The 13779-nt window shown below is 36.9% G+C and overlaps 1 pseudogene; it reads right to left on the bottom strand.

The window, feature by feature from the left end:
* Positions 1 to 12638: 12638 nt before the first annotated feature.
* Positions 12639 to 13779, bottom strand: part of LOC129753330 (T-box transcription factor TBX2-B-like) — a 96910-nt pseudogene continuing 95769 nt past the window's right edge.

Raw genomic sequence — 13779 nt, forward strand, 5'->3', positions numbered from 1 at the left:
AAAATAATGTTTGGAAATGGATTGACCGAAAAAATTATTATGAGCAAAAGGTTTTGTCAAGACTTAGAATCGGCCACTGTCGTCTTACTCATGAATATCTTCTAACTCCCTATTCTGTCCCTCATATCTGTTCTTATTGCTTAACCCATCTTACTGTTAACCATATCCTCTTAGAGTGTACCATGCTATTTCAAAAGAGACAATTTTGCAAACTTGGTAATACTGTTGACATCATCCTGAAGAACGAAAAACAACAAGAAGACAAATTAATCCAGTTCTTAAAAGACATCGATATGTTTAAATTTTTGTAAATATTTGTAGTTGGCTAAGATAGTTTTAAGCGTGTGTATGTATTTCGTTTGTTTTTTTTTTTTTTACAATTCGTTTATTTGAAACGGCTCAAACCTTTTAGTTTCACGGAGCCGAGGAACCTTTTTTTTTTAAACACGAGTGCTTAAGTCTAATTCACAAAGTATTTTTTTTCACACTGTTTTTCATTTTAAACGGTCCAGATCAGCAATGACAAAATGTTAAGTTTTTGTATTTACAGTTCATTATTTAAAACTACGATAGACAAAAAAGAAGATAAACAAGGGAAAAGATAGTTAAAGACGGAGATCGATAGATTTAAGATAAAGGTATAATTCGAACATGTAGTCCAGGTCTACGGCAGCCAACACATCCCTCACTGGAACATTAGGTGGTTTACCTCGGGCCCGAAGGGAATCAATCAAATTCGCTCTGGCGATAAGATGGTCCTCACACGACCAAACAATATGCTCGATGTCATGGTAACCTTGGCCACATCTACATAAATTGCTGCTAGCGAGATTCACACGAAAGAGTAACGCGTCTAAGGAACAATGATTGGACATGAGACGGGAAAATGTTTTAATAAAATCTCGACTCAGGTCCAATCTATTGAACCAGGGTTTGAGGCTTACCTTTGGGATAATCGAGTGAAGCCACCGACCCAACTCATATTCGTCCCATTTGCGCTGCCAGTTGACAAGAGAGTTCCTTCGGACCAAAAAGTAAAATTCGTTGAAGGCGATTTGCCGCTGATAAATGTCGCCTTCAGCCGCGCCCACCTTTGCAAGTGAGTCTGCCCTCTCATTACCCACTATTGAGCAATGTGATGGCACCCAAACAAAGGTGATACAAAAACAGCGTCTAGATAAAGCACTCAACATAACTCGTATCTTCTCAAGGAAGAACGGTGAGTGCTTCCTAGGTCTTATTGAACGAATAGCCTCAACAGAGCTGAGACTATCCGTAACAATATAGTAGTGTTCAATGGGTCTTGCGGATATACTTTCCAGTGCCCAATGTATAGCTGCCAATTCGGCAATATACACGGAACATGGAGATTGCAGACTGTAAGATGCACTTGTAATTTGGTTGAACACTCCGAACCCGGTACATTCGTCTATCAGGGAACCATCAGTAAAGTACATTTTATCAGCATCGACGTGTCTATATTTTGCATCAAACATCTTCGGAACAATAAGAGAACGATGTTGTTCCGGAATCCCACGGATTCCATGCTGCATGGACAAATCAAACTGGACAGAGGAAGTGGCATAATCAGGGTGAAAAACACGAATGGGAGAGAACGATGAAGGGTTAACCTGCATAGACATGAATTCATGATATATAGTCATATATTTTGTTTGAAGATTTTGCTCTAGTAGCTTTTCAAAATTAGCAATCACCAATGGGTTCATGACTTCACACCTGATGAGAAACCGGAGAGATAATGAATAAAACCTATCTCTCAGAGGAAGTACGCCTGCCAAAACCTCGAGACTCATAGTATGCGTTGAGGACATACAACCCAATGCTATTCGAAGACACCGATATTGAATACGCTCGAGTTTAATGATATGTGTTTTAGCAGCTGATTGGAAACAAAAACTGCCGTATTCCATCACTGAAAGAATAGTTGTTCGATATAACTTGATCAGATCTTCCGGATGGGCTCCCCACCAGGTGCCGGTAATGGAACGGAGAAAATTGATTCTTTGCTGGCATTTTCCTTTCAAATACTCAATATGAGCTCTCCAGGTGCATTTGGAATCAAACCAAACCCCAAGATACTTGAAACATCTCGATTGAGTGATCGTTCTGCCTAGGAGCTGGAGTTTTGGTTGAGCTGGTCTATGTTTCTTAGTGAAAATCACTAACTCTGTTTTCTCTGGGGAGAACTCGATCCCAAGTCTCAATGCCCAGGATGACAATCTGTCTAAAGTATCTTGTAAAGGTCTGTGCAGATGAGACTCAGAAGATCCTGTGACAGACACCACGCCATCATCTGCAAGTTGTCTTAAAGTGCAGCCTTCAGAAAGGCAATTGTCGATGTCACTTACATAAAAGTTATACAAAAGAGGACTCAAGCATGAACCCTGAGGTAGGCCCATGTATGAAGTCCTTCTAATTGCAATATCTCCGTGAGCAAAGTTCAGATGTTTCTCACAAAGCAAGCTGTATAAGATGTTGTTCAATAGAGGAGGCAGACCTCGGGAATGCAATTTGTCTGACAACACCTCAATTGAAACTGCATCAAAAGCTCCCTTTATGTCAAGAAACACTGAAGCCATTTGCTCACGTTTTGCATATGCCATTTGTATCTCTGAAGACAGCAAACCAAGACAATCGTTTGTCCCTTTGCCCCTGCGAAACCCAAACTGAGTATCTGAAAGGAGGCCATTTGTTTCCACCCACTTATCTAAACGAAACAAGATCATTTTCTCCATCAACTTTCGTATACAAGACAACATCGCTATAGGGCGATAGGAATTGAAATCGGATGCTGGTTTTCCCGGCTTTTGGATAGCTATAACTCTAACCTGTCTCCAGTCTTCGGGAACAATGTTTTGCTCCAAGAATTGATTAAATAAATTTAACAAGCGAAACTTTGCAGCATCCGGTAGATTTTTCAACAAGTTATATTTGATTTGATCAACTCCCGGAGCTGAGTTGTTGCAAGAGAGGAGAGCAAGTGAGAATTCAACCATCGAAAAGTTTGAGTCCATTTCACTTCTACCTGCTGGCACATTGCGAATAATTTTTTGCACAGGTGCTGAATCAGGACAGACTTTTCTTGCAAAACTGAAGATCCAACTATGGCTATATTCCTCGCTTTCATTAGTTGAAGTACGATTCCGCATGCGTCGTGCCACATTCCACAAAGTACTTAAGGACGTTTCGCGTGACAAACCTCCCACGAAATTGCGCCAATACGCCTGTTTTTTTCCTTTTATCAACTTTTTGAATTGATTTTCAAGGGAACAATACAATTGGAAGTTGTCGAGTGTACCATGCTTTCGGAAGGCTTTAAATGCTTTAGATTTTTCGGCATGCAATTTGGAACACTGGCTGTCCCACCATGCATTGGGGGGTGTTCGACGAACCGATGGGTCTGGGATGGGTTTCGTTTGAGATTGAACCGCACTTTCATGAATCAAGCGAGCAAGAAAGTTATATTCCTCCATGGGTGGTAAGCCATTTACTGAACCTAGGGCTGTAGTAATTGCATCCGCATATTTCTTCCAGTCGATGTGTCTTGTGAGGTCATATGTTATATTTATGGTATTCGAAAAGTTGACCCCATTGGTGATTGTAATTTCGATAGGCAAATGATCACTACCATTGGGATCGAAGATTACCTTCCACTGGCAATCCAATGATAGTGAATTTGAACAGAGTGAGAGGTCAATTGCACTTTGTCTTGCAGGAGGTTTGGGTACCCGTGTTTTTTCACCCGTGTTCAAAACTGTTAAATTGAAACTGTCGCAAATGTCATAGATAAGAGTAGAACGACTATCGTCAATTTGTTCTCCCCAGACAGTTCCATGCGAATTGAAATCACCCAGGATCAACCTTGGCTCAGGTAAAACTGAACACAGGTCCTCTAGATGACTCCGATCCACTGCAACCCTCTGAGGCCAGTACAAACTGACAATGCATAAGTCCTTACCTCTTATAGTTGTATGACAAGCAACAGCTTCAATTCCGCCTGATAATGGAAGATGAATTCTATAAAAGGAGTGGCGCTTATTGATCCCCAAAAGCACCCCTCCATAAGAATCGTCACGATCCAGACGGATAACATTAAAATCGTGGAATGAGATGTTAGATTGAGAAGAAAGCCAAGTTTCAGACAACGCAAAAATATCGCAATTAGTTCTATGAAGCAAAAAGTTGAACGCATCCAATTTTGGAATAAGACTACGACAATTCCACTGTAGAACAGTGATATCTCTGACCTCTCGTGCTAAATTAGCCATCGAGAGAGATAAACACTGAAAGAAGGGGCCAAGTTTGCATCAATTGCTGAAAAAATGTCTTAACAATGGGAAGCAAAGAGGTTACAATACTTCTGACAGAGTCAGAAACATCAAATGATGAGAATATTCCGTTTATAATTTCAGACAATTTGAAAATCCCCGATTGATTAGTTGGTAATGATGTTTCCACGTTGGATGTTGGTGTTTTTGATGTTCCCGCAATTACTGGTTCATTGGATTGTGAAATTTCCGCACGGAATCCAGGAGGAATTTCGCCTTGTTTATCTGATACGGTGGGTTTCTTACCAAATCGGAAGGCAGGGGTAACCGGAGGGATTTTTCTTCGGATTTTTGCGGAAGACGCCTTGGTGCGCTTCCTGGAGTTTCCTGTTAAAACGAATGATAGCCCTTCATCGGCCGAATCTGTGTCCGCGACGTCAACTGGCAAAGCAGCAAAAACATTGTGAGATGTAAGTTGGGTCGGGGGAGAAGCGCTCTTCAAAATAGCGGCGTAAGAACGATTGGATCGTTCTTTCAAAGAGCGCCTCTCCTTATCCCAGCGACTCTTAAAAGCCTCGCACACAGAGATATCATGAGGTGAGCCCCCGCAATAGATACATTTCTGTTCTACTGCTGAGCACGCTCCTTCCTCATGATTATCTCCGCAACGAGAGCAGCGTGCCTTGTTGCAACAATGTGATTCAGTATGCCCAAATTTGATGCACTTTTTGCAACTCATTGGGCGAGGCACAAAGAGTCGCACGGGAAGCCTCAATATTCCGTCTATCGAAACGTAGTGAGGGAGAGCGGTACCCTCAAAGGTCACCCGAAATGAGGCTGACGGAGAATACTTTGTGACTCCCTGTTCGGTGGTGGCAAAAGAAAGTTGGCGGCAGTCCAGGATTTTGACCGAAGTCGAATCGAGGTTCTTAAATTTGCCCACCCCTTTAGACACAATGTATTCTTCCGTCAAACTCATTTCGGAGATCACGCCCTGAATCTCTACGTTTCGAGAGGGGATAAAGACTTGATACTCGAGCTTGAAAAAGTCGCTAGCAACAATTTCATTCGCAGCTTTTAGGTTAGCCACGACAGCCCGCAATTTGTTTGGTCGCACCCTGGTTACCTCGGTTACGGAGGACCATCTTGCCAAATCCTTAGTGATTTGAATCACATTAAGCGATTTACCATCAGTTTTAGGCCGAAAGTAAACCACCCACGGACCAGAAAAAGTTGGGCTCTCTGGGTAGACCCTGAGTCGGGTGGGTATCTTAGCAGCCTTGGTGGAGTTCTCGGCAACATCCATCAAAACTGCTGAGTTGTTCCCCCCGCCTTCGCTCATATTTTACTACGGAGACCAATCAGTCTACCGCAGTAAAATCTGAACGAAGCCACAAATGTACGATTATATTAAAGATAAAACAATAGATAAGAGAGAAAGAATAAAAATAGAAAAAGAATAAATAATGAACTAATAAAACAAAACTCAACTTAAGTCTCCTTCACTCGATTTATTGGGGCTCTGCCTTCTCCTCCGATGATCTCAGGCAGGAAACAATGGCGGCTGCCACGTGGTGCTGTTGGCTCTGCTTCTCGCGACGAAGACGCAAACGACCAATTCAACGTAGAGTTGGTATGCCTTAGGTACCCGCGGCAAACAAAACCGGAGCTCTGGGTTCCTGCCCCCACGGATTGCACAGCCGAATATATCGGAGGAACAAAAGACACTCAACCTTTGTTGATGGCCTTGGCGTGAATGGTGATGACTGTTAAAACTGTTGCACACCAGCGTTAGAAAATTGTTCTTCTCGTCACTGAAGGGATTCGGCAATGGACGACCGAATTAGCACAAAATCACTCCGGCTGACAAACTTTGTAGACCAACTCGTCAAAAGTTTGCAGCAATACTTTGCGAGAGGAAAAAACACACTCCGGATGGGCAGCGATAAAAAGCACATCCACACTTGCTGAACGTCTGATATGGAATCGATTTCGTTTGTTTTGTTCGTTTTAAATAATAAAGTAAAGACGCGAAAGACCTACTTTGTTAGGTTAAATGCGTCTATAAATTAAAAAAAAATATTTTTATTAAATTTATTTAAGTTTGGTTTCAGCTTCCAGGGTCTTAAAGTAAAGCCTGGTGTAAAAAACTCATATTTTCATAGGTAATGGATGTTTTTGATAAAAATATCACATCATCTTTGGAAATTGGAAAATTTCCGGTAACACATTAGATCTACTTAGGAACAAACAAAGGACAATTATTTAAAATTATTAATTTTCATAATACATATGTCAAGTGTGCACATCGAAAATAAAAATCTTAAGGCTTAGTTCATTAGGAAATGGGACAGTTACGAATGCGTGTATCCCAAAAACCAATCGTTTGATCGAAATATTTTCTATGAAGGAAATGAAGATAATCTTATGAAAATTCATGAAAAATTTGAATAAAAAAATTCTATCGTTCTTTGTAAGAAAAATTTCTCCTTCGTACTTCTTACCTCATATCGGCCTGCGCACGCTTTTTCAGACATGATTTTTAACAGTTTTTCCAACTTATATTTCGTCAAATCTGTATTTTAGGTGACTGCATCCTCTTCATTCAATTTCTGCTAGGTAGTTTTTGGTCCAATACATCTCTTTTAAAAGAAACTAAGGGCATTTTAGTGGATACAGCTGTTTCGGAATAAACACAGCTTGATTATTTTTGGGCCACTTAAATGGAAGAAGCTGGCAGCTTTGTGTTGTGTAGTATTAGTTTCAACTTTTAAATAATAAGTTAAGTAATTTTATATACGTGGCATGGCATAAAATTGAAGAAAAAACGATCGTCGGTTGAATGTAAGCTGACATTTTTTACTCGACTTTTTTGTTTTGGGTATTCGATGACGCAGCATTAACCAATTGCACATGAGGAAAAGCCTTCAAAATATGAATGCAGATATTACTTTTAGGGTGTCCAGAAAAGCTTTACACTGCCATCTGATAGTGAAAAAATATATATATTTACTTAGTTGTCTCAAGTTGAATACAAATTTATATGCTAATACTTTAATAGGGAGTGTCATAAGGAGTAAAATCTTAGTTTAGAACACATTCATACAAATCTTATTATCTTAACCACTTAAGTGATCGATTTTCTCTCAAAGCAATATGTTTAAGCACAATAAGTTTATTTAACGAACTTGAATTTATATTTTGAACTGTGCCTAATGTTACATTCGAAAATTCATTTACTTTAAATCTTGATAGTGTCTAAACGCTTCTTATCGGAAAAGTTATTTCACTGATTTCACTCTCACACTCACACTCATTTCACTGATTCGGACATTAAAATAAGTGAATTTATATAACGTTGTATGTTTGTTTAGAATCCCATGTTTAAACATTTCAAAGTACAAATTAGTAATATGGCTGAATATAGATTTTTACGACTTCATACCAAGCTGAACTAAACGATCTACATATGTATTTCACCAGAATTATTTAACGAACCATATCATTTTTTCAATGTTTGCATTCAAGCTCAGATAAAACTTGTGGAGCACTGGAATAATTTTACTGGAAGATGAAATTTCTGAAGATTTTGAAAGATTTTCTCTATTTATTAACTTTTGGTTTTGTTAGACTGAGATTTTTTGACGTAAAATTATTCATATTTACCTGGGAAGGTTTAAGACATAAATATGACAAGTTTTATCTATTTATTAACTTTTTGTCTTGTTATTATACTTTCAAGCACTGATGTTTCATTATTGCTCAAAAAATTTTAATGGCATTTTTGTTAAACGAGTTAAATGAAATAAAAACAAATTAAATAATCAACATTTTGCAAAGCAATCTATAATAATTTTGGTATTTTATCAAAACCTATAGGATGGGAAGACTGTTTTTTGCTATGTGTAAACATACGCGTAGAAAGAGGGTTTATTTATCCATACGGAGCATGCATACAATTTATGGATATGCAAAACTCCGGCTGATTGTGGGGAAAATTTCTGATTTATGAATACATCATTCCTATTTCAGGTACTTTCAATAGAAATTGTTTGAACTCAACTTGTAGCTCCATTCAAGGAAAGCTACAAACAAAAATAATCAATATTTAAAAACGAAATCAATCAATAATTTACTTTTTCACACTGTTCGCTTCACCATAAGACACACTAAAAATATACAATTGAAATTTATTAATTCAAACTTCTAGTATAAAAAAAAATTATCCTACAGTTTACACCCGTTTCACACAACTAAATATTATAATTTGAATTTAAATTTCGAATAGTAGGTAGCTGGTTTAAATTTTAAAAAAATTGCTCAAACTGTAAAGTTGATATATTAAGTTGTTGTTTTTAAAAGGGTTTTGAAAAGAGTATCGATAATCAATTAACTGAGGACTCTCATTTCTAGACTACAGTAGTTTTTTTTATTCTGACCATGATTTATGGTTATATCAATTTCACAATGTGAGTTGAACTTGCGTTGAAGCAGGAATATTTTTAAAATTTTTGGAATAAAAGTAGTTCTAATTGCCCAGTTTTGGTAAATTAAAAAAATTGAATATTTTTTTTAGAGATGTACCGAATATTCGGCGTCGCATACCGTTAAGCCGAATATTCGGTTCACCGAATAGTGTTTTGATTTGGTTAAAGATCATCGTTTGGCAACTATTTTAATGAGATCTAGCAATAACTAGAGATTCATAATTCGATATAAAAAAAAGCTAATTTTAAATAGCTTACCACCTATTTTGGCATGTTTTGTCCCAGATTTCACTGAAATCCAATCTCTTTTGAGATAAACGTCCTAGAAGCGAAAAGTCATCTGATGTCCCTCAGCTAATGGAGACATTTTGAAAATCAAAGAAATCTCTATTTTAAAAATGATCTGATACATCTGGTTTGAAATAATCGACTTAAAAACATAAGGGAAGATGGCAGTAATAGAATATTTCTTTAACAAATAGCAGTGTAAATAGAAGTATTTCTATTGAAAGCTTAACAGAATATTCGACCGAATATTCGTTTGGCCGAATAGTTGAAAAGGTCAATATTCGGTATTCGGCCGTTCGTTGAATAAGGCTATGATCATTTAGTATCCGGGCAGATACAAACGTGTGTATTTTTAAAACTGTTCATTTGAACGACAAACTTTCTACGGAGGAAATGAAGCTGTTAATATAACATTTAATGTTAAAATACAAAAATAATATATTTATCAATGATTTCAAGAAATACTCTAACTTTTTCATAAAATCTCTTTTTTATCTTTGCACACTTTTTTCAGTCATGTAATGATTTATTTTTTTTTACCACAGAAGCAAAACCTTTGAAAAATCATGATATTTTACACAAACTCACCTGAAAAAACCAGTCTGAATCTGGTTGGAACCTTTTCATGAGTAGGCGTCTCGAAGAATTTGATCTCTTAAATCCGGTTTTAACATACATTTTTTGTCCATCAGAACAAATCTGTCATATTGCGGATGCACAGATTGCGATCTTTGGAACTGATCATTATAAGTTATTTACTTGGTGTCTACTAGTCAGACAACACATTTTGCCTGCCGGAAATGGATTTTTTGCATTTTTTAAGGAGTCTGCATTCATTTATCCCCAATAACCATAGACTTTTTACCATATTTAAGATCAAGGGTTGCACCCCGATGGCTGGTTTGAACTTCGTGTGGATTCTAGAGTGGCTCCTTATACTTCTTAACCATTTCGTCCGAAAAAAAATCAGAAAAAATTAACAGTTCATGAGCTTTCAAGTCAACAATGAAGAATTTTCGAGGCGCAAAATGCGTAAAAGTAGCAAATTTGTGCAAAATTATTTTTACCATGTCTTTTTGCAACGTAAATATCTCATAAACACGTTAATTTAAAAATCTATCAAAAATAGGCATGACATTCCTTTTCATAACCAACACAACGCTACTAAAGTTTTGCATATCCGAGCTCTATCAACGTAGCTATCACCGAAATAAAATGCACGGATACTAAATGATCATAGCCTTGCCACTATTCGGTACATATCTATTTTTTTGATAGAATGATAACATATATTTCTTTCCCACAAAACAAAAAAGTTCATCTGAAAACCATAGTTTGATAGCAATCCTACTCCACAAATGGAATCATATTGAGGGAAATTTTTTTTTTTTTATATCTTTATTTGAGAGGTTTTCAGCCACAGGCTGGTTCACCTCTAAAAAAATTTATAATTCATACAAAAGGATTACAATTCGTTGTATAAACATGATTCTTTTAAAAAACTTAACAATTTTTCTTCGTTTGCTGGGTTGTTTGATAGTGCGTTGCGGATAGATTTATCAATGTCGCACAATTCTCTTATATCATGGAATCCGGGGCATTCTATGATGATGTGTTCCACATTCAACCTACAGTTGCAGTGCTCACAATTCGGGACAGCTCCTCCTTCAATGGTATGACGATGAGTTAACCTTGTGTGTCCTACTCGTAGTCTTGACAAAATGATTTGATCTTGTCTAATGTCTCGGTCGTTCCAAATTGAAGGTTCTCCTTTGATTTTTGCCAATGATAGATTTCTGTTGGTTCGCCAAGTATTCAACCATGTTTCCCAAATTTTGTTTTTGACCCACAGATGTAGGTCCGAAGCAGGGATATTGATAGGATCAGATTCTTTATCACGGCCAATTGCAGCTAGTTTATCCGCTTCTTCATTGCCACGAATACCACAGTGACCTGGTATCCAGCAGAAAGATACATTTGTTGGATTGATTTTTTGTATTCTTTGGATCCAGGGATGTCGATTTTTTGGGTTCTGCAAGGCACTTAAGGCGCTTGCAGAATCGCTAAAAATAACAGCGTTTCCAGAAGATGTGATATGGCGCAAAGCTAGTAGTAAAGCGTCTACTTCGGCAGAAAAAAACAGAGATTTGTCCCGGTAGATTTCTTGCGATTGCCACAGAAGGGCCGACAAATCCTACGCCGACTTTTTCCAACAATTTTGACCCATCCGTAAGGGGAAAAAATTAGATTCATCAAAGATCAACTGAACTGAAATATTTCTGACCATTAATTTATTTTAAAATATTATGCTACCGATACCAAAGAATCTTTAAATTTTGGTGATGTTATCGAGTGCTTTTTTTTAACTTGTAACCGTAAGGAATTTCAATCAAATAATGATTTCGAGAATAGGATTAAAAAATTAGATCGCATTGGGCAAAAGTGTTTCCTGATCATATCCTTCCACCAACACTACAAAATCACATTATTTGCTGGGATGCAGAAGTAACCTCGGTCCTTACGCACAAATTTCATTTTTTCATCCCTCTCTCTCCATTTTTCCAAACTATCTATTGACTACTAGGACGTGGCCGGAGCCGATATCGATAATCAAGGAGAGAGTATCAGTTTTGTGCATTGAGAATGACTTGCTAATTCATCATTATTCTTTTGACCTTTGCGGAAAATCGATAGCCTCGGTCAATCACGGAGTAGCAACCATTTCTACTGAGCCACGCCTATGTTCATGATTATCGAAACGCATTTGTTGTAAAAAATGAAAAATAATGATAATGTTATAATTAACAAAGAATTGGAAAAAAACTATATTTTCCCAAGCAAATGATTCAGTAAAAATGATTTCAATGAACTAGGTGGACGTGAGTAGTCAATCAAGCTAAGCTAAGCAATTCATAAATTTAGCTAGATTTAGCTCATTAGTGTTTGAAATCATCATTCGAGTATCAAATGCGTTTGAAGGCTCTTGAAGGCATCGTAAAATACTCCGGAGGGAGTTTCAACGTAACATGAATTTGTTTATTTTGTAGTTCAATCACGTCATATTAAGCAGTTTAATTAAACTTTTGAAATATTTAACTAAGTTAAACACAGTGCAGAAAATAAAAATAATATACATGCGAAATTGGAAAGCAACATCAGGAAAATAGGAAGTGTCCCCTGCAAAATATTTATTTGATTAAAACCATATTTAAAATCATATCTGCTCTTTAATGTTGGCGCTGCTACTAACAAAATATAAGATTTGTTTATACAACAATGTTTATTGAAAGCTTTTACATAATCTGTTTTGTGGTAAATATATCCAGACATTATTATCCATAATGCTTCATAAGTAACAAAAAGGGAACCCTAGATGTCGTGAACCCACAAATAAGACTCTACTTTATTGGAGGTGAAATTATCGGGATAAGATTCTATGCCGGACCAGAATAAACAAGCTTTCTAATAATTGGTATTGTCTTCCTAGCGCAACCGCATTGTGTAATTCTGGAAGAAGCCAAATAAAACATATCCTACATTCCATCACAAGACAAAGCAGGTTGGAAACGACCAGTCAACAAGGATCATGTCGAATGATGTACTGAGCGCTCTGTGAGTATATAAACCGGCATTAGGGAAAAAATATCCTTTGTTTCTAACCTCCGGCAAACAACCGCCTGTTAGAATGGCCGGTAGTAAGCAACTGGTAATAGAAAACATCCAATTCGCATTTTATTCCCAAAGGAGGATAAAAAAAACCATCGGCGAATCAGAAGACGGAAAACGCAATGCGTTTTTTTCTGGTGATCAGGTGTGGCAAAACACTATGACAGTGGTTTTCAAAGTGGTCCCTACCGCCCCCTTGGGGGCGATGAGAGCTTCCAAGGGGGCGGTGAGCTCAATGTTGAAATTTAGGGGGCGTTGGAAAGGCTCAGGGGGCGGTGAGGTCGTAATCCACATTTACACAAATTACGAAACAACATAGATTTGGAATAACAACGATTAAGTTCGATGCAAAAAATGAAATTACGTTACAAAACTAGACATCAGGTTGAAGACTAAAATATTTATGATTTCACAGAGCTGCAGCAAATTTTTTGTTCCAGTATCTCAATAATTATTTTTTAATGTAACTAAAAGATTTTTTTTTAAATTGTCACTGATTTTGTATGGGTTATACTAAAACAAGAATAATTTTAGATGATAATGCTTGATAATCCTTAAAATGTATTGTCTCCAAAAATCTTATAAACAGAAAATACATTTGAAAAAAATCTGTATTCAAAGGCGATTTCTGTGATTTAGTGATGGACTTTTTTTAAATTGTGTAAGAATCATTTTAGATTAGAGAATTTTTATTTTAAGTTCTTATTTGTTCATCTCTATTTCATTTGATGCAAAAAAAAAAAAATTGTGCCGTTTGCCATCGATAAACTTTTGATCTTTTCGATTATCACGAACATTGCCTGGATTTAGTTATAAGAATCTTTTTTAAACTTTAAGACCCGTGAATGCTGCATAGCTTTGAACAGGATTCAAATTCAGATATCGAGAAGTAATACTATTCTCAAGTTATTTTACCTGCTTTACAGTATTTGTATTCAATAACGCAATTTAGTTTTCAACACTAAAGCAAATTAATGGTAAATAGAAAATTTTGTTTACCAATATTTAAGATACCTATATGATTTGATATCAAACTTATTAATCAGTTT

This window comes from Uranotaenia lowii, chromosome 3, assembly GCF_029784155.1.
Source record: "Uranotaenia lowii strain MFRU-FL chromosome 3, ASM2978415v1, whole genome shotgun sequence".
NCBI classification, from domain to species: domain Eukaryota; kingdom Metazoa; phylum Arthropoda; class Insecta; order Diptera; family Culicidae; genus Uranotaenia; species Uranotaenia lowii.